We start from the raw sequence: 24,110 nt of genomic DNA on the forward strand, positions 1-24,110 counted from the left end.
GTATCTAATAAAGTTTAACACTTTTTAAAAGATCCTTCAAAAAGATCAGTTTTCTTGCCATATGTAATATTGTTCAATGAAGATTTGAAATGAAATAGATATTTTTTCAAAACCACAAATGCATCTGTGCCTTTGTATATGAACAGTTGTATATACATGTAAGCAGATAATACATTTTGTTAATTAAGATCAGCTTTGATTTTAATTTTTCTTTCCTGTCATTCAGAATTTGTATTTGCATCTAATAGAATTCTCATTTTTCTTTTGTGATAAAACTAATGTAAAATATATTCAATACACATAGTAGTTTTTTTCACCAAAGGTCTAAAACAAGAATATGTAGACAGTAGCTACGTTGGATTTCTTTGGCTATAAGAGTTGTCTATTTCTCTGGTGATGTGTAGAATTACTAAAATGCAGCATGACAACTGTTTCTCTGTAATAGTGATCCAACATGACATGTAGTATTACACAGGGTTGCTAATACCTTCCTCTGACCATCATTTCCAGTAATTGTGGCTTGTTTTAGATGAGGAATAGGTTATTAGGTATTTAAAATATTTGAGAAAAATAGGTATCTTCTCTCTTATTTACCCAAACCCTTTTATTTACTCAATATTGATGGCTCAAGTATTCTATCTTTCACTAGGGACCATCATTTATTAAAAAATGGCCTGAAATCAATTCCAAGTCTAGCTGTAGTGAAGCTTCTAGTGGGAAATGCAAGTTAAGTAATTTGTTTTCTTTCTAAAAGGATAAATTAAAATAGACAATGATTCAAAGAACAAAACAACTTAATAGAAAACATAATGGAATGCTTTGATACTATGATTCAGGGAATTTTGCTTCCTTAGTGGTAGCTAGATTGAGTGAAGGAGATTGCTTAGGTATAATGAGCAAATCTTATAATTGCAAGTATAACCCAAGCTGCATATCATCATTTAGCTCAATAAGCCTCATTAAATATTAAATATTACCTTTTAACTTTTATGCAATTAAGCAGAATTTAAAAATAAAAGTTTTAAAAATTAAAGTTTTTATTACTAAGTATCTTTTAAAATACAAATCTCACAGCTCCTTATTGTCAAGAAAAGAACACATGAAAATTTATAAATAAGGTTTTCTCTCTATTAAATTTACAGTCTTGCATTAAATATTGGTTATTGGGACCCACCATGTCCATGATTATGATTAAGTATCAATGAAAGATGACTCTTGCAGCAAATATGCATGCAAATGTTTTAAGATTATTTTCACATTATTTCACATAATTTCTTAAGCATAATAGGATAAGTAAATTATACTTTCTACACAAGCTCTTCATATTTATGAATAGACCATGTTCTAAATTTTTCAATCATTGGGGAATCCCAATGTCATATTTATGAATGGACCATGTTCTAAATGTTTCAGTCATTGGGGAATCCCAATGTCATATTTATGAATGGACCATGTTCTAAAAGTTTCAGTCATTGGGGAATCCCAGTGTCGTATTTATGAATGGACCATGTTCTAAATGTTTCAGTCATTGGGGAATCCCAGTGTCGTATTTATGAGTGGACCATGTTCTAAATGTTTCAGTCATTGGGGAATCCCAGTGTCGTATTTATGAATGGACCATGTTCAAAATGTTTCAGTCATTGGGGAATCCCAGTGTCGTATTTATGAATCGACCATGTTCTAAATGTTTCAGTCATTGAGGAATCTTCCTAGAGAAACCGTGTGAGAAATTGTAGCTAAGCTCAAAAACGGAAGACAAAAATCGATTTAACGAGGAATGTAGATTAATGTCACAGTATTATCGCGACTGTGTGCAACCACTACTTATAAACAATGATATAAGAAATGCAATCTGAAATCTGAATTCTAAATAGGAATGTAGTGCCATTATCCCTCTGGGACCCTTAGGGTCAAAATAAGATAAAAGTGATGAATGGTGGGTTGGAAGTCAGTCAGTGATCCTTGTCAAATTTTTGTATCTGTCAAGAAAAGCATCTGCTTGAGGACATCCATTTTCCTACTTCTGAGTTACAGAATAATAGGTACTTATCCTGAATGTGACATTCCCTGACGTGGACTCTGTCTTTGCTGCTTAGGTGGTGTGTGCATGAGAAAGTGCTTAACATCTGAAAACGGAGACAATCCTTAGAGAAAGATATATATGAATTTTAAAAGGAAATATACCTACGATGGAAATAAAACAAATAGCATAAATATCTAGCTGTATTTGGTCTTTTTGGTAACTATTACAATATATACATTTTCAAACAACTAAGTTCAGCACTGACTTTGGGAGAATCTAGATAAAACTGAACTGACATATAATAAGCATTGGTGTAATTAATAGCACAGCGGGCAGAACCATGGGGGTATTTCCTGAGGAAGAGGGACTATAGAGAGGCAAAAGAAAACCCAGCTCATTCTGGGGAGTGCCAGGAGCAGTTATTATATTCAGAACTGAGAACTTATTTCTAACTCACCAACCCATAGTTCTGGCTGAAGTGCAGTGGTGCAGTCATAGCTCATTCTCAGCCCCAAACTCCTGGGTTCATATGGTCCTCTCATCTCAGCCTCCTGGTAGCTATGACCACAGGTGTGCACTACTTTGTCCAGCCAGTTTATTTTATATTTTATTTTCATTTCATTTGTAAAGACTGGGTCTTGCTATGTTGCCCAGGCAGGTCACAAACTCCTATCCTCAAGCAGTCCTCTAACCTAGGCCTCCCAAAGTACTGACATTACAGGCATGAGCCATTGCATCTGGCTCAAAAATATTTCTGTCCTAATGGCTTTAACAAAGAAGTGCCGTTTTGGGGATATATACAATGGTGTGCTGCTTGGGAGTGACAAAAAAATAATTATAAGAAGAATGGAACGAATATGTCAGTATGTTTTCAAAAGCAAGTTAGCCCAAGTTTTTAAACAAGCATAATTTTAGGGTTTTTGTAACTAACTTAGGGTTTAAATGTAGCAAAAATTTTAAACATTATCATGCATACACAGAAAATTTTAATCAATTTGGTTTCCATGATGAATTTACATGCTTAAATTCCTAATTTCAATTTGCTGCTAGATATGAGAAAGTTTGAGATTTTGAAGAAGCAAGTGGTTCTTACAAATGTAGCAAACTTAAATTTTGAGGACAATTTAATTTAACTTCCATTTTTATGACCAGATTTTGGGTCAGCTGTTAAGCATTCAAAAAATAAAATCTGATAATATCTGGCAATTCCAATTTTCAGTTTTATTGATCTTCACCATGAAATAATATATAAGCTAAGGGGCAAAATTTTGGAAAAGCAGATCACTTTGTTGTCCTATTTAGCAAGTTCTCAAATTATGCCATCTTGGAATCATTACAAGTAATTATACGAAGACAGTATCTTGTGTTTTGTATTTCATTGTTACACATCCAATTGTTCTCTAGAGATATCAGAGAAAACCCACTCAAGAAGGGAAGGTTAGATAAACAGCCCTCTCTCTCTCTCTCTCTGTCTTTGCCTCCATTTGGTTCCTTATGTTCATTTCTCAGTGCATTTCAGTTACTTTTATTGTTCCCTTCATTTTCTCTTTCATTCCAGAAGTTTAAGTGATTGCATAATTCTTTTGACAGCTGAAAGTAGTATCCGACTTTGAATGAAAGGTTTACAGCTACAGCTTTTCAATTAGAAAATCTCAGATCATGTGATCTATGAGTTTTAATATCTTAGGATCTCGACCAGTAAGGAATAATCACTTTGAAAAACCTTGATGCTACCTAGAGTTTGTGTTTTGTGAGGTTGCTTGGTAAATTATTTTCCTTTGATAATTGAATATTGCTTCAAGAGAGGTGAGCTCAGACGTTTGGCAATGAATATTGAATGTGTATTCCAAGAGACGTGACCTTAAAATATCATCAAGCTAAGTAGTAGTGAAATTGAACTCTGCTGTATAATAGAAGTCAGTGTTTCTTACATCTTTGTGATATATAAATATTTTTACATTGTGGTAGATAATAATTTGTATTGGAACATTTAATTGAATTTAATTTATCCTATGGCAGAATTATGTTGCATAGGTCATTTTAGTTTTTGATTTAAGCATCTTAAAATTACAAATGCAAATATTCAACACGTAAAACCCACATGAATACACACTCCCAAACATTTGAAATCCTAACAGTCATTTCCAACAGCTTTTTCCTACAAAAGAAGTCAGCTCTTCTTAGAGAAGACATGCATTCCCATAGCTTGAGAGGTGCACACTATAAGGTAAACAGAGAAAGGATTACAGCAGTTTAAGTATACCAGCGGATTTACTTTATAGACAATAGACTTTTGAATTACTTGTCTTCAAAATTTGGTTTCTTGAGAAAATTATCTGTGTAGATTAATCATGCATTTCAGATACTTTCCAGACATCTGAATGTTGTTTTCTTAAAAGTAGCCAGCACGCCTTTTTATGCAGTCTGCATGGGAGATAGTAAGAGATGTGTATGCTGTATATCTACTAGTAGAGATTTGTTTATGAGTGCTTCCTTAAAAAATTATTTTTTCTGAAGAAAGGGATTTCTTTTTTATAATTTAGATTAGATGATTTTAAATGTTTTTAGGTTTTAACCTCTCTGATCATCAGGGTCATTGCCATGGAAAAAATGCAAGTTATAGCATATTTCATTTTTATAAGGAAAGAAGTTGATAATTTAGACTTTTTTCTTTTACTAAATTGAATTACATCACTCAATATTTGGATGGCATTAATTCACAATAGCAACAAAAAAATCTTACTATTCAACAAAATAAAGTATGATTTCCTTCACATTTAACTTAATTTGTTCTTTAAAACATCTCCTAACGAAGGTTTTCTCATCCTCTGAAGCTGAATTTATTTAGGAAAAAATATTTTAAACACCATCCCAAGTGATATAACTATTTTTATTGAGCTTTGATGTTCTATTTGAACATATTTGAAGACTGTACAAGCACTCAATTTAGAATTAAGATTTTATTTGGAGATTTTGGTTGTATTTGAAATCTGTTGTGGAATTAAACATGAAGAATACGTCAATTTACTAGATGTCATTGTCTATGACACATTTTAGTCTTATCTTTCTGCCTATATGTAAAGAGGAATAGAAATAATTGGTATAAACAGGAAAAAAGAAGTAAAGTGGTAGGATCAGATGTGAGAAATATATAAGCTAAGATACTCTTTTTTTGTTTGTTTGTTTTTTGTTTTTGTGAGACAGAGTCTTGCTCTGTTGCCCAGGCTGGAGTGCAGTGACACAATCTTGGCTCACTGCGGCCTCCACCTCCCAGGCTCAATGGTTCTCCTGCCTCAGCCTCCTGTGTAGCTGGGATTACAGGTACGCATCACCACACCCGGCTAATTTTTGGATTTTTAGTAGAGACTAGGTTTGACCATGTTGGCTAGGCTAGTCTCAAACTCCTGACTTCAGTTGATCCGCCCACTTCAGCCTCCCAAAATTCTGGGATTTCAAGTGTGAGCCACCAGGGCCAGCCTAAGCTAAGATATTCTAGAAGCTATTAATAGTAAAATATAATGTAAATTGTTTAAAATTAATCTGTATATGAAATTTTTTCTAGGACTTTCCTGCCAGAAAAGTAGGAATAGAATGGCAAAAGGAACGAGGTTCCTTCTACAAGTAGGCACACATCCTATTTCACTTTATCCTGTGATCAGTCTCATAACCATCTCCTGGTGTGAAGTGCTAAAACTGTGCTTTAAGAATAACTTAAGTCCTTTATGTACAAACTAAAGTATGAGAGCCTGAACCTTGGAAACCAAGAGATTCCAAAAAGCCTTATGTGTGAGACTGGGTGCCACAGATCTTGGCAGAAATTACTGCTTATTCTTAATTCTTATTGTTCCTTTCTAGCACTTCAATTTATAATGCCAATATCTACCTCAGCCTAAAGACAAGCTCTAGAATCACTTGTGTTACTTATTACATTTCTTTTAAAAAACTCATGAATTACACATGAATTTCAAAGTTGCCAACTGAGATTCCAAGGACTTAAAAAAGAAAAAACGTGGCACCTTTCCATTATAAAGGCTGTACGCAGTCTTCATAGTGTTTGTCTTTAAGGGACAACATGCCTCATCCATCAGCAACTTTTCTTCCTTAAATCATCATATCTTGCCTAAAAAGGTTTTCTGAAAACTAAGATTTGCAGATTGTTATATCACATCTTAATCTACGTATCAACTTTAGCATTATCAAAGCATGAACTGTTCTGGGTTTTCATAGTTAATTGTGTTTGTGGTAATAACTGGGATGCAATTGTTTTTCTTCTGATGATTTTGTACTTGCTTTTCTTATGGTAACTTCTGATGCTTGTTTGTAAGATCTTCCTCTCTTTTCTCCATCTGGTTATCTTCTTACCTTCTGTCCTTTAACTCAGATGTCACCCACACTGTGTGTCTTTCTGGATTGCTTCTTATTTAACTGTTGCTTCTCATAGTTTACATACCTCCTCCTGTACCACACTATCAACATTTCTCAAGCTGCACTATATGCTGGGTTGTGTCTTTATTTATTTATAAGTTCCTTGATAATTCGGACTATATATTAGTATATTCAAAAAATACTTATGAAGTGTTTACTTTGGGTCAGGAATTATTGAGTGAAGGAAATTGACCAAAACTCTGCCATCATGAAGCTCGCATTCTAACTTAGGGAGACAGATAACAGACAATGAGCCACATAAATATGCAAAGTATCGTAAGTTAGATGGTGAAAAGTAATCCTGGATGGGGATCAGATAATTTTGATAGGATAATTTTTAACTGGGTAGTCAAGAAAGGCCGCACAGAGAAGATGGCAATTGGAAGAACAAGGTGGTGAGAACTGCTGAGTCTGGAGCAAACACACAATTTGGAGCAGTAGAAGATTCCAGAAGTAACAGTATAGAGGCGAAGAAGTGGGAATTGTGTGGAGTCTTTTACTTGCTGTTGTAATGACCTTGGCTATGCTTTGAAGTGAGGTGGAAAGTTGGCAGGGACCTTAGTTTTCTTTTTAATAATTCACTATGAATTTTGAACGGTCACTATTATAGACTCAATAATTTTGCTTTATTACTCTTGCAATTGACTACAAAAGAGCGTATTGAAGAAATGTTAAATTCTAATTTAAACTGATTGAAATAGGTTTTTATCTTTTTATGTTTCTCATCACTGAATATCTCATTTTTAATTAGTTTGAAAGCATTCTAAGATAGTGAGCCAATGCAATTTAGCATAATGCATAACTTATTATTCATCAGATTTAGGTATTTAACCGAGGATGCTAATTAGGAAAGTAACTTGTTCTGTTGGATGATTTTGATAAAGCTACTTTCAAATGATTATCACATCCATTGATGTCATATTAAGTTGTGTTTCTGGAAACCAAATTTAGGCAGTGGTAATGAGTTAATATCTCTAAGTGGATACCTTTTATCTCTACAGTCAAGGATACTTGAAAGTGGAAAAACATACTGGCTTCAAGTCTTGGGAACTAGGACTTACCGGAAATGTGTGTGTTTTTTTTGTTTCCTGGTGGAATTGTCTTCTCGGAAAGATGGTGTTTCCTTTTCAATAGGAAAAAATTGATCCTATGCTGCTTTACTTTAATGCTTTGCTTTTGTCAAAATAGTGTTTTCTTAGGAAAATTAACCTATCATAATATAATGAAAAGAGAAATGCTGAAGACACAAAATGATGTCCATGTTAATATTGAGTAGGAAGCATCAAGGGACATGAGAAGAGGGAAGCGAAGAGAGGGAGAAGAGAAATTTATAGTGTAACAACAATTAGTAAAAAGGATTAGCATATACATGTAGTCAATAAGTCAATAAATGGCTGTTTATAGAAAGCCTACCAGGCACTAGGGGATATAGCAGTGAAGAAGGCAAAGACACAATTGGCTATACTGTAGTGAGGAGGGAAAGAGGAGGAAGACATACAAATACCTAAAAAAAGCAATGGTGTGAAGGGCTATAAAGTACACTACTACGAAGAAGATTACATGTGATAACATGGCTGAGTAAAACTGTCAAGGAGGAAGGCACTGATCTGGCTGTAGGTATTTCAGAGCATTTTTCTCTCTGAGGAGGTAATATTTCATTTGAGAGTTGAGTGAAGACAAAGAGGAAGGTACTTTGAAGATCTGGGGTGCTCTGAGCAGAAAGAAGGGCAGATATAAAGATTCTGTAATTTAAAAAGAGAGCTTGATAGTTTCTTACAAAGAAAAGAAGGCCGGTTTGGCTGGAATGTCCATGAAGGAAGAGCATGGAGAGAGATTACATGAGTGTTCTCAGGGACCAAATCTAGATCTTATATCAAAATGTGAATATAAATTAACTACATTGAAAAGTGTATGATGGATGTGTGATACGATGAGGTTAGCTCTTAGGAGGGTGTACTATTGTGGAAGGGTACAGTAGTGAAGGAAGGGGGTTCATTTAGCTGACTATTGCACCTGTCCAGTTGAAGGATGATGGTAGTTGGGATTATGAGTGTAGCAATAAAGTTGGAGAAAATCAGTTGAGATTGGAAGTTGATTTGAAGATGATTGAATTTACTGAGCAAGAATTATATCAAGGTATTTGGATTTAGGGACATGGGGGATTATGGTCACTTTTAGTGATATGGCAAAGTCTTGATGACATGAGGCAGTTTGCAAGTGACAGAGGTGTGGGTAGGTGCGTATGTGTGATTGATTTTACATTTTTTAATCTTAAATTAAGACGCTAGTTAGAATCCAAGTGGAGACATCAAGTAGGCACTGAGAAGTTGACTTGGCTAGAGATGTGAGTTAGATCATCGTAGCCTATAGAGCATGCCTAAAGTCATGAATCTAGGTGAGGGGTTGGAAAACTATTATAGCCCATGAGCCAGATCTGGTCTGCCACCTATTTTTGTATGGCTCATGAGTTATAAGTACGTGTGGCATTTATAAGTCTAAAATGTAAAATACAGGGAAATTTTTCAGCAGGGAAAGTTCCATAAATTTGCCTCTTGGCAACACAAAGCCTGCAATATTTACTATCTGGCTCTTTGTCAAAAATGTTACTGACTCCTGATCTGGATGAAACCCTGTGAGGAGAGAGTGTTGACAGAAGAGAGAGAAGCATCACAGTGGAAATTAAAATTATGTCAACTGAAGTGTGTAGGGTAGAGAATTTAAGCCTGAGTATAACAGTAAGAGATTAAAATAACAGTAAATTCATTATCAGCGTGATCAATGAAACCTTTGGGGGCAAAGAGGAACTATCTTCGTCACACCTTTCACTCACTCATAGAAAGATCTTAGGCAGGAAATATAACTTGTTTGAAGATCTGAGATAAGGCTAATGTAGTTTGGACAAAGAAAGCCAATGGGAGGATGACATTACATCTGGCCAAAGATTTAGGGAAGAGCCAAATACTTCAGGCTTTTTAAAGTGATCTTTAGATAAAGAGGAGGTCATCAAGGCATTCCGAATTTGGAGGATCAAATCACATCTGATGGAAAAAATCTGGCTGTATGTGCATCTAGGATGTAAGGAAGCCAACATGGATGTGAAGTTAAAATTGTCCATTGCAAATAATAAAATGAAGGCCCCAGGTAGCCTTGGCAAGGGCAGATTTGGTATAAAATCCTTATTGGAATGGGCTTAAGCAGTAACGGGAATACGGATCTAGCTGTTGTGTTTAGTGGAATTTTATCAGTCTTTTTGTTGTGTATGATATATAGATGGTCAAAATAAGGAACTTCTACATTTTCGGTTTTTGTTTTATTTTAATTGAGATTTGGATTAAAAATAAGAAACTTTTATTTTGAAACTTGGAGACTGTGTTTAAAAAGTATAGAGTAGGGCTAGAAAAAAACCTAAAACTCTCCTGATGAGGAGAGTGCTAATCGTGACTCTAATAATAATAAAATACTTTTCTGATAATTTTTTGTGTGTTTCATTATTTATATATGTATGGGAAGTTGTACCCTAGCCACATGCCAATTCACCTGGTGAACTTGCTCTTCAACGTGGCACAAATATTTCCTTCTATCTTTAGCCTTCCGGGGTTTCTCACATGGACTATTGGCTCTTCCTACATGAACCTGCTGGTAGTACCCTGTAGGAGACATGCTACTCCATGACAACAGGCACCACGCTGTAGGGGAATTACCATACCTGTCAATCACTATCTCTAGAATGTGGCCTTTCATGAGCCCTGAGATTTCATACTGTTTCTCTGAGCTGTAACAATATTTATATTGAAAAAATAAACATGTTCTTCTATCTTTAATATTTTATATCTTATAATTTGAATATCCCATTTTCATTATACTACTTAGCTGCTAAGTTATGTTATAAAAACAAGTTTTAATTATCTGCAAACACCTTCAAATCTAATCCTTACCGGTGAAGACTGATGTCTGGTTAACATCTGTTAGGACATTTATTTCCATACAGTATTTATAGCGCCTTTTTGTTATTGATTGGTATGATAAATGTGTAACTCTTACACAAAGACAAAATTTTTAGATTTTTGTATTTAAAATACTGGTTATCAAAAGAAAAACCCAGATGTTATTTGTTTATGTTTCTGCTTGAGGTACTGAATCTATTTCAAGTCATATTTCTCAGTATTGATATACTTAATTTTGCTGAAATAATAACACACTAACTTTAGCTACTTTTTTTCTCAGTGTATCTCCTTGTCGCTCACCATTTCCGCCTCATTTCACTTCTCATCTTTATTTCTTTTTCTTTGGTCTTCTTTTACTTTAGGGATTCTTTCAATTTAGAAGTGTTCTTGTTTTCTGTTAATTACTATTCTTCTTGGATGTACACAGTTATCCTTTTCCATTTCATTTGTGAATTCATCTCAGAGGCATTTTGTATGTGCCTTTTACTCATAGCTTCTCAGAAGTCCCTTTCGAGGTTACCGATTTAACATGTCATGTACTATAAGGTTTGCATGGCATGGTGGCAGCTGACTTTGGTCTTTACAAGGATTGAAATGTTCACTCAACATGGATTGGTAGAATTTATTTTTTCCTTAAACATTTCATCGCCTTGTAAACAAACAAAAGCAAACCCAAGACTCAAAACTGACATTACTATTGGTGCCCCTGGAAATAGCTACCTTCTCACTAAAGTAGATTTTGTCATCCAACTTTATGTGTTGTTGAACACACATGGTGCTGTATGAGCACTCACTCACTAGTCTAGAAAACATTGCTGTGACCAGTTACCAGAAAAATAAATTCAGATTGCTCTTCACCTTCCACAGATGACCCTTCTGAAAGCCATTTGAATTCATTATAAATTATAGTTATATTAGTGTGACTTTAATTCACTTGTAATCTGAACTTTATGTGCAATGCATTTTTTCCCGTGTTTAATCATTTTTGAATGCTAAATCATTTGCAAACAAATGGCTTGTCCTTGAGAAAGAATTTAAGGCTGAAAGTACATTAAGTGCCATCTGGGTATCTGTGTCAATGGTTTTGTCACTACAAATGTGTGTGTGTGTGCATATCACCTACTTTATCACATTTATTTGATAAAATTGATATGCAATCTCTAAATCATTGTGTCTCCAACTTGTGTTATGCCACAAATACAAATTTTTGTCCTAAAGTTGATGGTACCCTTTGTAAAACTAGAAGTTCTCATTTGTGCAAAGGAAGGAAAAATAAAACAAGAAACAAATTCAATAAAAAAATTAAAGGTCAGATTTCTTTTATAGCTGCTGAATTCCTTTCTTTCCTTTCCATCATCCTCACATTCCCAAATCTCAACAAAGTTAAGAAATTAAAACACACATCATGAGATCATATGTTCACCTTGTTCAGGAACTGAAGGATTACATATACAAGACTATACCTTAATAAGTAGAGGGAGAAATATGAAGATATGAATAGAATATGAAAATTTATTATAATGCAGTTGTATTCTAAAGTGTTTCCTAGGCAGGCTAAGAGTATGTTGCCAGGAAATTTTAAGAGACCCACTCCATTATATAGAAGAGGATGTGTGTAGATCTCTTAATTCTGAAATGTTTAGAACTGAGTACAACAGGTCTTTGAATAACGACGTTTCATTCAATGTCATTTCATTATGATGTTGATGAGAAAAAACAAATTGATTCCAATTGGGGTTCACTGTCTGTGTAGAGCTTATGTATTCTCCCCATGTCTGCATTGATATTCTCTGGATGCTCCAGTTTCCTCTCACTTCCCAAGGCTGTGCATGTGAGGTTGATTGACGTGTCTATGTGGTCCCAGTCTGAGTAACTGTGGGTATGTGTGAGTGCACCTGCAATGCGACGGCACCCTGTCCAGGGCTGGTTCCCACATTGCGTCCTGAGCTGACAGGATAGGCTGCGGTCAACTGCAACCCTAAACTGAAATAAGTAGGTAAATAATGATTTTACTAGCTTTTATTAATCTTAAACGTATGAATAGCTGAAATTTATTTCAGCATTTAATATTAGAAGTGTTTTGATCTTTATTTACAAGTTTGTTGACGTTTTAGTTACCAAAAGCCATAGAAGCTGAACTCTTTTGATGTCAACCTATGGTAAAATGGGTTTCGCTGACTGTATTTTTGTACCAATTAACCATCCCCAATTTATCCCTCCGTATGCGTGTATCAAAACATCACGTGACCATAAATATATATACCTATGACCAGTTTTCAAGCACCTGTCAATGATGTTAAGTGAAGACTTATTGTAGTCCTTTTTTGGCATAACGAAAATGTGTGTGTTTTGTTCAAGATTGGAAAAGTTCTTTGTGTAAAGAACTAGACAGTAAATATTATAGGCTTTGCTGGCCATATGTAGTCTCTGTCTCTCCTTCATCTACTCATTCTTCTTCTCCCCTTCCTTCTCCTTCTTTAAACACTTCCAAAATGCCAAAACAATTTTTAGCTCTCAGCCATATGAAGCAAGCCATTGATTAAATTTGGCTTGTAGGCCCATAAGGTGTGAATTCCTTTACATCATCAGAATGCCGCATATATATGAAATGTTATCTATGAGAAATTAATGGGGCTCCCAGCAGAGAGAAATTAGCCTAAGTTAAGTTTGGGCTTTGGAATTCAGGGGAATGCCATGCACAAAAATGCTCTGCTTTTAAAACTAGTTACTAACAGTCCATTTCTGATATCAGAAATACATGAAAACTACCAATTGAACGGACATTATTCACTACTTTAGTGCTGCTACTCCTGTGTGGTGGAAAAAGAATCCAGAAAGTTTTCCTTTCCATTTGAACATTCATGCAATAAAAATTTCCAAATCTTTTTTTGAACAAATTTTTATCTTATAGCTCTCTTGTGTACTTTATAAGTACGTTTTGCTGCTTATTCTCAGTAACTGTATTGAAACAATCTGTTTTCCTTTATCAATCAAAATAAAATAAGAAATTTAGCTTAATACTAATATTAAGCTGAAGTGCAAGATATATGAAAAAGAGAGAAAAGAAGCAGGATAAACTGACCTTTTGATAACTGCAGAGGACAGCAGATCAAAGACTGGACTTTAACGTCTGACATTTTCAGAATCTATCACAGTAAGTCCACTGGGTCCAGAAATAGGTTTTAATCCTAGATTGAAATGACAATGCTGTCATGACATTGAGTTTGATGGAAAAAGTGAAGTTAAAGTTTTTCTCAATATTTTTTTAAAATCAATGATTGATTTAACTATAAAATGGACTGATTCTGAAGAACTCATTCTGACGTTGGAGGTGAAAATGCTTTTACTCTAATCATTAAAATCAATTTCTCTAGATATCTGACTTTATTCTGCTTTATAACATAAAGAATGAAACTATATTTATTAATGAAGTGTAATCTAGCAAAGTGGCATAAGCATAATTATGAGTCACTTACTAAAGTTGTGTGTTTTTTTCCATTGCATGAAAACCCTGCCTTGTTTTAATTCTTATTGACTCTTTAAAAGCAATTTTAGGTTTGTAGAAAGAAGTGAATAAGCATTCACACGTCATCCTCAGCCTCTACCCCAATTTCCCCGATTTTTAACATCTTGCAATAGTGTGGTACATTTGTTATAGTTGATGAGTCAATATTGGTACATTACTATTGACTAAAGTATGTAGTTTGTATTAGAGTTTACTCCTTGTCTTATGAATTCTATAGGTTTTGTCAAATGTGTAATGACAAATAATCCTCATTACAGTGTCATACAGAATAATGGATTCACTCTCCTAAAATTCTTCCTTGCTCCATCCGTTCATCGTTTCCTCTACTAATTTATGTAGAAGATAAATTAGTAGATTGAGTTGATGGTTATAGCAGTTTAAAGCACAGATAGAAAACTAGATTGACCTGCCTACCCAGACTGTGCTTCTCACTCTCACTGTGCCCTTTCTTAACCTTTGGAAATGCTTTTATTCATATATAAAATAGGCTATAACTTCATATAGTTGTATTACAAAAAGTTAATGCACAGAAAAAGACTTGTGCTAGGTATATGGTTTCTTCTCAGTTAAATGGAAGCCATTGCGTGTGTTTGTCAATAGAATTCGTCATACTTTATCTCACATATCTTTACGTCATTGTTGGCACATGACATGTTTAGACTGCACAAATCTCCTCCAAATCCCTAATAGCCACTGATCTCTTTACTGTCTCCATAGTTTTGCTTTCTCCAGAAGGTCATGTAGTTGAATCATACGGTATGTAGACTTTTCAGACTGGCTTCTTTCACTTGGCAATATGCATTTAAAGGTTCCTGTGTGTCTTCTGTAGCTTGACAGAATACTATTCCATTGCCTGGATATACCACAGTTTATTTTTCCATTCACTTCCTGAAGGACATTTCGATTTTAGTGATCATGAATAAGGCTCCTGTAACATTCATGGGAAGAAGGCTTTTGTGTGCATGTAAGTTTTCAAATCCTTTAAGTAAATACCGGGAATGTAATTGCTGGGTTGTGTGGTAGGAGTATGTTTAGTTTTATAAGAAACTGCCAAACTGACTGCCAAAGTAGCTGTACTATTCTGCATTCTCACAAGCAATGAATAAAAGTTCCTGTTTCTCCTCACATTTGCCAGCTTTTGGTATCATCAGACTTTTGGATATTGGTCATTTTAATAGTCATGTAATAATATCTCACGGTTGCTGTGACTTGCAGTTCCCTAATGATACATGACTAGTAACTTCAAAATCCCCATTTGACAGCTGTATTTAGACCTTTGGACTATTTTTTAAATGAGTTGTTTTCTTTCTTATTTTCGAGTTCTCTGTATACTTTAAATACCAGTAATTTATCTGATATGTTTTGAAAATGTTTTGAATATGTTTTGAAAAAATTTTCTCCCAACCTGTGGCTTTTGTTTTCATTCTAAGCACAGTTTTAATAACAAAAGTCTTTAATTTTAATGATGCTCAATTTCTCAATTTTTTCTTTGTCTAACCCAATAAATCAGAAAGCTTTTTATCATTTCACATGACTTAATATTCAGGCAAGGTCTATATAGGCCCCTTTCAAACAGTCATAAAGTTTAGAAGCTCTGACCTCACAAACAATAACAACGACAACATAGAAACAAAAATGACAGCTTTTGATGTTGTCTCAGTAATTTCTCAATTCAAGAACAGATTACTGAGCTTTATAAGCAATACGTATAGATATCAATTTCACAGTAAAATACCTTATGATATTTATCAAATCACCTTAGTTTTGGTCACTTATTACTATTAGACTAAAATGTAATTTGTCAGACATGAGAAATCCTTTGGAGTATTTTTTAGAGAACCAAGTATTTGTTTTAGCCTTTTCAGTTCTTCTCTTGCTGTTTCTCCAGTATAGTCATTCCAATTGTCTCTATAGATGTATTAATACCAGGTACATAGTAAACACAATTATCTCCCACGTGTACCCCAACCCCCTTCCCTGTTCATGCAGTGAACATAAAGGAAGCAGGTCAAAAGGAAGCAGGTCATGTACCCTGTGATGTGCTGGGTTGTAAGGAAAGGTACACAATTAATGTACCATGTCTGAGTTTTCTTCTTCTCTGTATTTGTTCCATTTAATGCATGTATGTTTTTTATTCCTTAGGCCTCTCCAGTCCTAACACACTCAGGGATACTTGATACAGCTATAAGGCTGTGTCTTTATCAGGTACCTTTGGGTTACCCCCGGCCAGGGGTGGGAAATAGAGGAAGTGAATGTCTGTATCCTCATTAAGTATCACACAGAGCAGAAACATAAAGAAGCCTGTGCCATGAATGGGTCTCTTCTTTCTCCAAAAACCACCTACCCCTTCAACTCCCACTGCTTAAAGGAAAATCTTGTATTAGTCTCCCCATTTTCTCCTCAAACTTGCTTTAGCAAAGCAGTTCCTAAACCTCTGTTAATGTATGTCCCCACCCCTAACTCAACACACAGTCTCATGTCACATCACAGAAAAGAAGTTCAAAACAAAACAAAACAAAGCCACAGTCTTATAAGAAAAATAGGTAAGTTTTACAAAAGTTGTGTACTGTATCTCTGCTTTGAATTTTGTCATTGGCCAAGGATAGTAAAACTCTTGGAAAACTATAAAACAGGAACTTACGTAATATGTTTTACCCAAGATTTTTCAAACATTTTTGGAAGGATACTTATTAACATCTTGCAGAGGTAATGTTACATGAAAAACTTAGCATAAGACCAATCAGGTATTCTATGCAATAATGCAGATATATGAAAAAATAATATAATGAAATAAATGACTTTTCAAAAGGTATTGATCCTAGATCCACATTCTTTTTTTGGTTCAGGTGAGGCAATTAGAATGTGAAAAAAAGAAGCATAGAACAACTGTCTAATGAGAGGGACGAATGCTCCTGGGTGGAAAGTTATTAGAAGATAAATTAGTAGATTGACCCTTTTGCTGTCTACGCAGGTTTTTTTTTTTTTTGCTAGTACCAATAGAAACAAATTCATTTTATGGTTTGTGTCACTGGAAATGTATAACTTAGTGGTAGCTGTATAGCAAACTTTGAATATGTAATAATAAGAGATTAGATGTAGGTTTAATATCATTATTTAATTTATTTGCTTGAATACCAGTGAGGAATTTCCACTTAAGCTCTCGTTTTCCAGATGAGTGTTTAATTGAATTCCAGAATTCATTTTGAAATAGAACTTTGTGTAGAATATGAATTTCTTTGCAAGAAGAATCATTTGTACACTTGGGTTTGAGAGCAGTTTAATGTCAATATAACTTCTTTCCAGGCTTTCATTTCCTACTTTTTGATATGGGAATAATCTCATGGCGTGATTGTGAAAGTCTTAAAAGATAATGTTTGGGGGGAGGGGAAGGGATAGCAATAGGAGATATACCTAATGTTAAATGATGAGTTAATGGGTGCAGCACACCTACATGGCACATGTATACATCTGTAACAAACCTCCACGTTGTGCACATGTACCCTAAAACATAAAGTGTAATAAAAAAAGATAATGTTTGCAAAGATACTCTGTGCACTCAAAGCGTGCTCTATGAACTTCATTGCCGTTCACATTTTGGGTTTATGAGGCTTCCATTTGCTGGCAATTGAAATGTGACTCTGAGTTAGATGCCGTGGTGTGGGAGATGATGTTTATTGGAGTTGAAAGCACAGATAGACAACTAGATTGTCCTGCCCACCCAGACTGTGCTTCTCACTCTCACCGTGCCCTTTCTTAACCTTTGGAAACACCTTTATTTATATATAAAATAGTTTCATATACTATTTTATACTATATACTTCATATAGTTGTATTATGAAAAGTTAATGCACAGAAAAAGACTTGTGCTAGGTATACGGTTTCTTCTCAATTAAATGGAAGCTATTGCCTGTATTTGTCAATGGAATTCATCATACTTTATCTCACATATTCAGTGCTTTACATCATTTTTGGCACATGGTATGTTTAGACTGTGCAAGGGTTAATTACGCCAAATTTATCTATCTACAGTTAATATAGCCCAAGGTACCTTGTTTAGCTGAGCCAAAGTTTGCATTTATTAAAAATGTAAATTTATCTTGAAGTGATGCCTGATCTCACAGAACTATGGGTTCCAATCTCTAAATCACTGTGATCAGTAGTAAAACTATGTACTCTGTGTCTGTCCTACTAGCTATATTGCCGGAATCTGGAGCATGACTTTTGGGTCTTTCTGTAATGCCTTACCTCTCATCAAAATTCACAAAATTCACAAGACCTGCTCTCTGGATTGTGAGACTTTTGCATTACAAAGAAAAAGGTACTGTCCTAATGGCATTCCAAAGCCATTTGAAATGAGTTGCTGTCGTTTCCAGGGAGTCATTTTTGTGTTGGTTATCATTACTTTACCATTACCTTTTAATTTGGAAATGTTAAAATCCATTGCCATGCTCCTTGGAATATAAAGATCATATAGGGTCATTGACATGAGTCTGAAAGTATCAGTCACTGGAGACCTTCTAGTGGAATGATGTTGTTAATATTGCTGGTATTCTATTCTTCACGTTTCCTCCAGTAAAATGTAAAGTGACCAAAATATAAGCGTCACGCAGGCAAAGATTCTTTTATTTGTTCAACGAACACTGCTTTCACAGAGTAGTCAGTTAATATTCACTACTAGAATGCATGTTGAATGGCAGCTCTTTTATTTGCCATTAGCGTTGGCCCACTTGATAGCAGTTGGACAAAAAAATTGGACAAAGTGTGTTGATCTTTTATGAAAAAATAGATATCTCTTTCTTTCTTTCATTGTTGCGTTTCCTCTGGACAAGTTGATACACACTGTAGACCTGATGTTATTTTAGGGATACAGTTGAAGTTACTAGATACTTTAGAGTTTATTTAATTATAATATGAAGCTTTGAGTTTCTGTTTCATTATTAAATAATTTATTTTATGATAGTGTTGCTTAACTTAGTGTGCAAGGCCTACAAATAAACCTAATAAATATCTTACAAACTACCTTAAAATAAATCTAACATTTTTTACTGAAATATTTTTAAACATGTTGAAGTTGGAATGCCAGGTAATTGTATACATACACACACACACATTTTCTTTTGGTTTCTTTGTTCCTATTATTGAAATTCCTATGCTAATAACCATATCAATTTATGAAACTCATTTTGAGAAAAAAGGCCTAAAATATAACTCATTTTTAAAATGATTTTCTCTTAATTTATAATGTCATACTTTAATAAAATAGGGTAGGGCAATTTTGTATAAATATTTATGCTAAGTTTTCTACATAAGTTACTGCATGTAGTCTAGTTTTTAATAGAAGGGTTTTCTTTTTCTTCAGTATCCACTTTAAAGTCAATGACATTTAGTGTTTTTTACTTTACAGTTCTAAGTTACTTATGCTTAAAAAGACATCTGACTTTTAAGTTACTGTCCAACTTGATTGTTATCTCTCTGTATCTTATCGATGTGTTCTTGAAAGTAGTTAGATTTTGAAAGACATTACTAAGAGGGCTTTTTCTCATCTTTGGAGAGTAACTTGGGGTAAACGGTTGTCTTTCGTCTTTGTCCTCCTCTCTACCCACAACTCCCCATCCCAGATCATTAGCTGAACTTGTGTGCTCAGGTTAATGTTCTGTTTCACCTTTCTTGTCAAATTGCTAGATACAACTCTCTTCAGTTATATACTGTACAAACAGAATCTCATCTTTTTAATCTCTCTCTTTTAAACAAATGTGTTCACGCTCAGATTTGTTGTCATTTAGAACAGGACTTCCTATTAGAAATATAATAATTTTCCTTCATGTTGTATCTTCAATACAAAAAAAAAAACAGAAAAACACGTATCAATGGTTTGCATGTGTCATGCTGATAGTTGGAGGGCAACTGATATTAGAAAAAGTGACACTATATTTCTGAACACAAACCTTGTTTCATCTTAGAATTTGGTGTTGAACCAATTGTGTACCTCATAGCAATAAACTTTAATGAGTTTTTAATATGTGATTAACTGCCTTGGCCAAACTCAAAATCTTATTCACACATACAATACACACAGAGAACTTATTTTTATTTGTTCAGTCACTCCTTTAGTCCTTCATTTATTTCACAAACATTCATTGACACTTACGTGGCAGCACTCTTATAAGAATAGAATATACCCTGTTAAATCAGACATGATACTTGCTTTTGTGGAGCTTATGCTTTAATGGAGAAACAGAAAGTCAAGCAAAAACTCAAACTATATAACTTTAAATTGGATATGTGCTAATGAAGGAAAATGTGGCAGTGTAAGAAAAAATAATAGGGAGTTAAAGGATAAATAGGAGTTTGGTGGATGAAATTTATGAAGGGCTGAAGATTTCAAACAAAAGAAACTGATGCAGGAGGGTGCAGCTTTGGAGTCAAGAATGAAGTTCTAGGAGATAGCAAGGAAATGGTGGGAGAGGAGGTCAAAGTAGGTAGGATTTTATATATTATCAATGGGAAAATATTGAACAACCCTAAGCAGAAAGGCAATGATAGGGGGTCAAAGTAGGTAGGATTTTATATATTATCAATGGGAAAATATTGAACAACCCTAAGCAGAAAGGCAATGATAGGAGGTCAAAGTAGGTAGGATTTTATATATTATCAATGGGAAAATATTGAACAACCCTAAGCAGAAAGACAATGATATATATTCATCTTCATTACAAATTCTTATATCTTTAGTAGACCTGTTTTCAGGCAAAATTTCATGAGAGAATAGTAACAAAGAGAAAAAAAGTGGTGTTCTCAGATTATCTCTAACTCACCTGATGACTTTAAGCTAAATGACCTCAACATTTTGTGAGGCTTTTCCTTCTTATAAAGTAAGGAGTTTAGATGAGGTGAGGTGTCCAATTTCATTTAGCTTCAATTTCCTGTAATTTGACGGCTGTCAAGTCATGCTTTGATTTGTTCTGTTTGTGAGCCAGAGTAACTTTAAGGCAGTATATTAACTAGGAGAACTATTTCTTTACTTTTAAACTTCAAAATTATGATGACATAAGTATTTTAAAGAGCATTTAGAAAGTAGACAAATGAAAAATTTTTAACATTTTGGAATGCTTCTTGTATTTCTTTTTGAAACCTAGGTTTTTGGTGGTAGTGTTGATATTTATTTTTGCCAAACTAACCATTCCATGTAATTTTGTAGCATTTTGGGTTGATGACCACCGTAAGTCTAGTATTCCCATATGTGTTAAAATTTATCTTTACAATTAATATATTTTCACTGAATTATTTAATTAAAAATTAAACTACGATTTCTAATACATGTTCAGTGAGATATTATTAGGCATTACCTGAAAGGGATTTCTGGAGAAAGAAAGAATTTCTGGTTAAAAAGAGTTGAGCAGGTTTTCCTAGAGCGATTCTCTTGGTCTCTAGGATGGTGCTACAGCATAAAATATCCTCCTAATTTACTTCACAAATTAGCCCTTAGATTTCATGAATTACTTATAATTTTTTTTGTAGACCACAGTTTCTTTGCTCTTCAGTATTACACTTGCTTATGTGAGTTTCTAAAACTAAGTTTAATTTTGGAAATTCTTAATTTTATATTTATATTTTGAATTGTGTTTAAAATTAAGTTTAGTAAAAAGCTAGGTTTTTATTTCTACCTACAAATTCAGTGTCCCATCAATAGAAAAAAAATTCTCAATAATATTTTAAAGTTACTTACTTTAGTCTTTGTCATTAAAGAATAAAATTTACCAGGCAGAAATGCCCCAGAAGCTACCTATGGAGGAAATATAAATATTATTATTACCTACTAATAGTAATATACAAAATAGTCAATTATGTGTATAGAAGTTAAATATATATAAAAGTTAAATATTTATAAATGATACAGGACTCACGTGTTTGTATTCTCTGACTGCTGTGCAGTCACAGTCTGATAAATTGATAAACAGAGTTTGCAGTAAAGAAGGAGTTTAATGATTGCAGGACAGCTGAGTGAGGAGATGCGAGCACCCTCAAATCTGTCTTTCCAGAGAGTACTTGGTTGGGGTGAAGGGATTGTAGAGGACCAGGGGCTGGATAAATGGGGTCACTGACTGGTTTGGGTTAGGGGGATTAAATCTTAAATCACCAGGATATAGAAACTTCACCCTTTAGTGAGTCAGCTTCTCCTGGAGCCCTTCGGAGGAGCTGATGTCAGTAGTTTCACTGGTATGTAGGATCTGAAAGAATACCTCAGAGAGAAAACAACATTTCACAATGCTCAAGTTGTTATCTATGAGTAGTTAAGTTAAGGGATGAATATTCTGATATATGTAAGTCATCAATTCTGATATATGTAAATCATCTATTCTGATATATGTAAATCATCAGTTCTGATATATGTAAATCATCAGTTCTGATATATGTAAATCATCTATTCTGATATATGTAAATCATCTATTCAGATATATGTAAATCATCACTACTCACTATGCTGCATGATCCTTGACAAATTTTCTGATTTCCTTGTATTATTAAGTAATAGCTGCATTCTTTTAGGATACTATTTCATGATCAGCACTCTTCCTTCAGGCTCTACATAAAAATTATATAAGACTACTAAATCAGTTTATGATCTAATTATGTCATTTCTTTATTTGTCTATTATTTGCCACTGTAACTCAATTGTTCAAAGATTCAATGTAGGAGTCATATAATTCAGCCTGATTAATATAAGTATTTGCTCTAAATGACATTGGAAATATATATATCCATTATAGCTCATTTTAGCACATATGTTAATATTTCTGTTGCAGGATTCACTCAGTTATATCCTCATTAAATGTTGGTACACTTCGAAGATATCAAATGATATCAAATCAGCAATACTGAGCAGCTAGCTACATTTATGAATTTCTTATTTGCTAGTTGAAGTTACTTATATTTGTTACAATCTGGGAAGCTCTTAAAAATATAATTATGCCTTTAAATATATCTCTGCAAAAAAAACTTTTGGAAAGAATTTCTTTGGTGTCTCTGAGAACTGTGAAGTCTTAAGTCTGAACGGAATTAAAGGCATTTGTATTCATCCATTCTTTTTTTTTTTTTCCTGAGACGGAGTCTCGCTCTGTCGCCCAGGCTGGAGTGCAGTGGTGCAATCTCGGCTCACTGCAAGCTCCGCCTCCCGGGTTCACACCATTCTCCTGCCTCAGCCTCCCGAGTAGCTGGGACTACAGTTGTCCGCAACCACGCCTGGCTAATTTTTTTTTTTGCATTTTTAGTAGAGACGGGGTTTCACCCTGTTAGCCAGGATGGTCTCGATCTCCTGACCTCGTGATCTGCCTGCCTCGGCCTCCCAAAGTGCTGGGATTACAGGCCTGAGCCACTGCACCTGGCAAGTGGTGTCTTTTCACTTAGTTTAAGTTTACTCAGTGATGAGGATATGAACATTTTTCTAATTGGCATTCACTTCCATAACTGTGAACTCTACCCAGTGACCAGTATCTGTGATGGTATTAAGTACCACCTGTTCAAGCTATTTATGTGTTGTAAATTAGTCCCTAATACCCCCTGTTTCCAAAGTCTTATGACATCTAAGATGAAATGATAATAGATAATTTCATTAATTTATAAAACTCTGACTGAAGATGGGAGAAAGATGTCTAAACTAATTCTTTAGATTATATTTATCAAGAACCAGACAGATTCTAATCATTCTACATGTACATTAAATATATTGAATTAGATTTCTCTTCTAACCTTTACAATAAATGCTATATGAGCTTGTGTGTTTATTTAGCTCCTGGAAAATATTAGCTCTAATCTCCCCTATTTCATGCTATTTATGTTTTAAACCTCGTTTCTGAATGTGCTTTGTTAATTTGAATTTTATTGGCCTAAACAAATTTTTTCTTATAATCAACATAAATTACATCGCCATAACTCATATGAAGTTTTCTTCCCTCCCTCAGAAAGTTGTGACCAAACAGGATTTTAATACATTGCAGTTTTTGTAGAACTCCTCTACCAACAATTTCATAGCTAGTTAACTGTTTAAATGCACACTTACTGTGCTAATGGTTGGAGAATAAGAGGTCAAGATGGTGGCTTTTACAAGGAACACATATTTCTGAGCTTATGGCCTGCAAAGCTGAGATAAATTTTAAGAGAGAGAAAAATATCCTAAGTATTTATATATTTAATT

This window comes from Symphalangus syndactylus, chromosome 12, assembly GCF_028878055.3.
Source record: "Symphalangus syndactylus isolate Jambi chromosome 12, NHGRI_mSymSyn1-v2.1_pri, whole genome shotgun sequence".
In the NCBI taxonomy this organism is placed as follows: Eukaryota; Metazoa; Chordata; class Mammalia; order Primates; family Hylobatidae; genus Symphalangus; species Symphalangus syndactylus.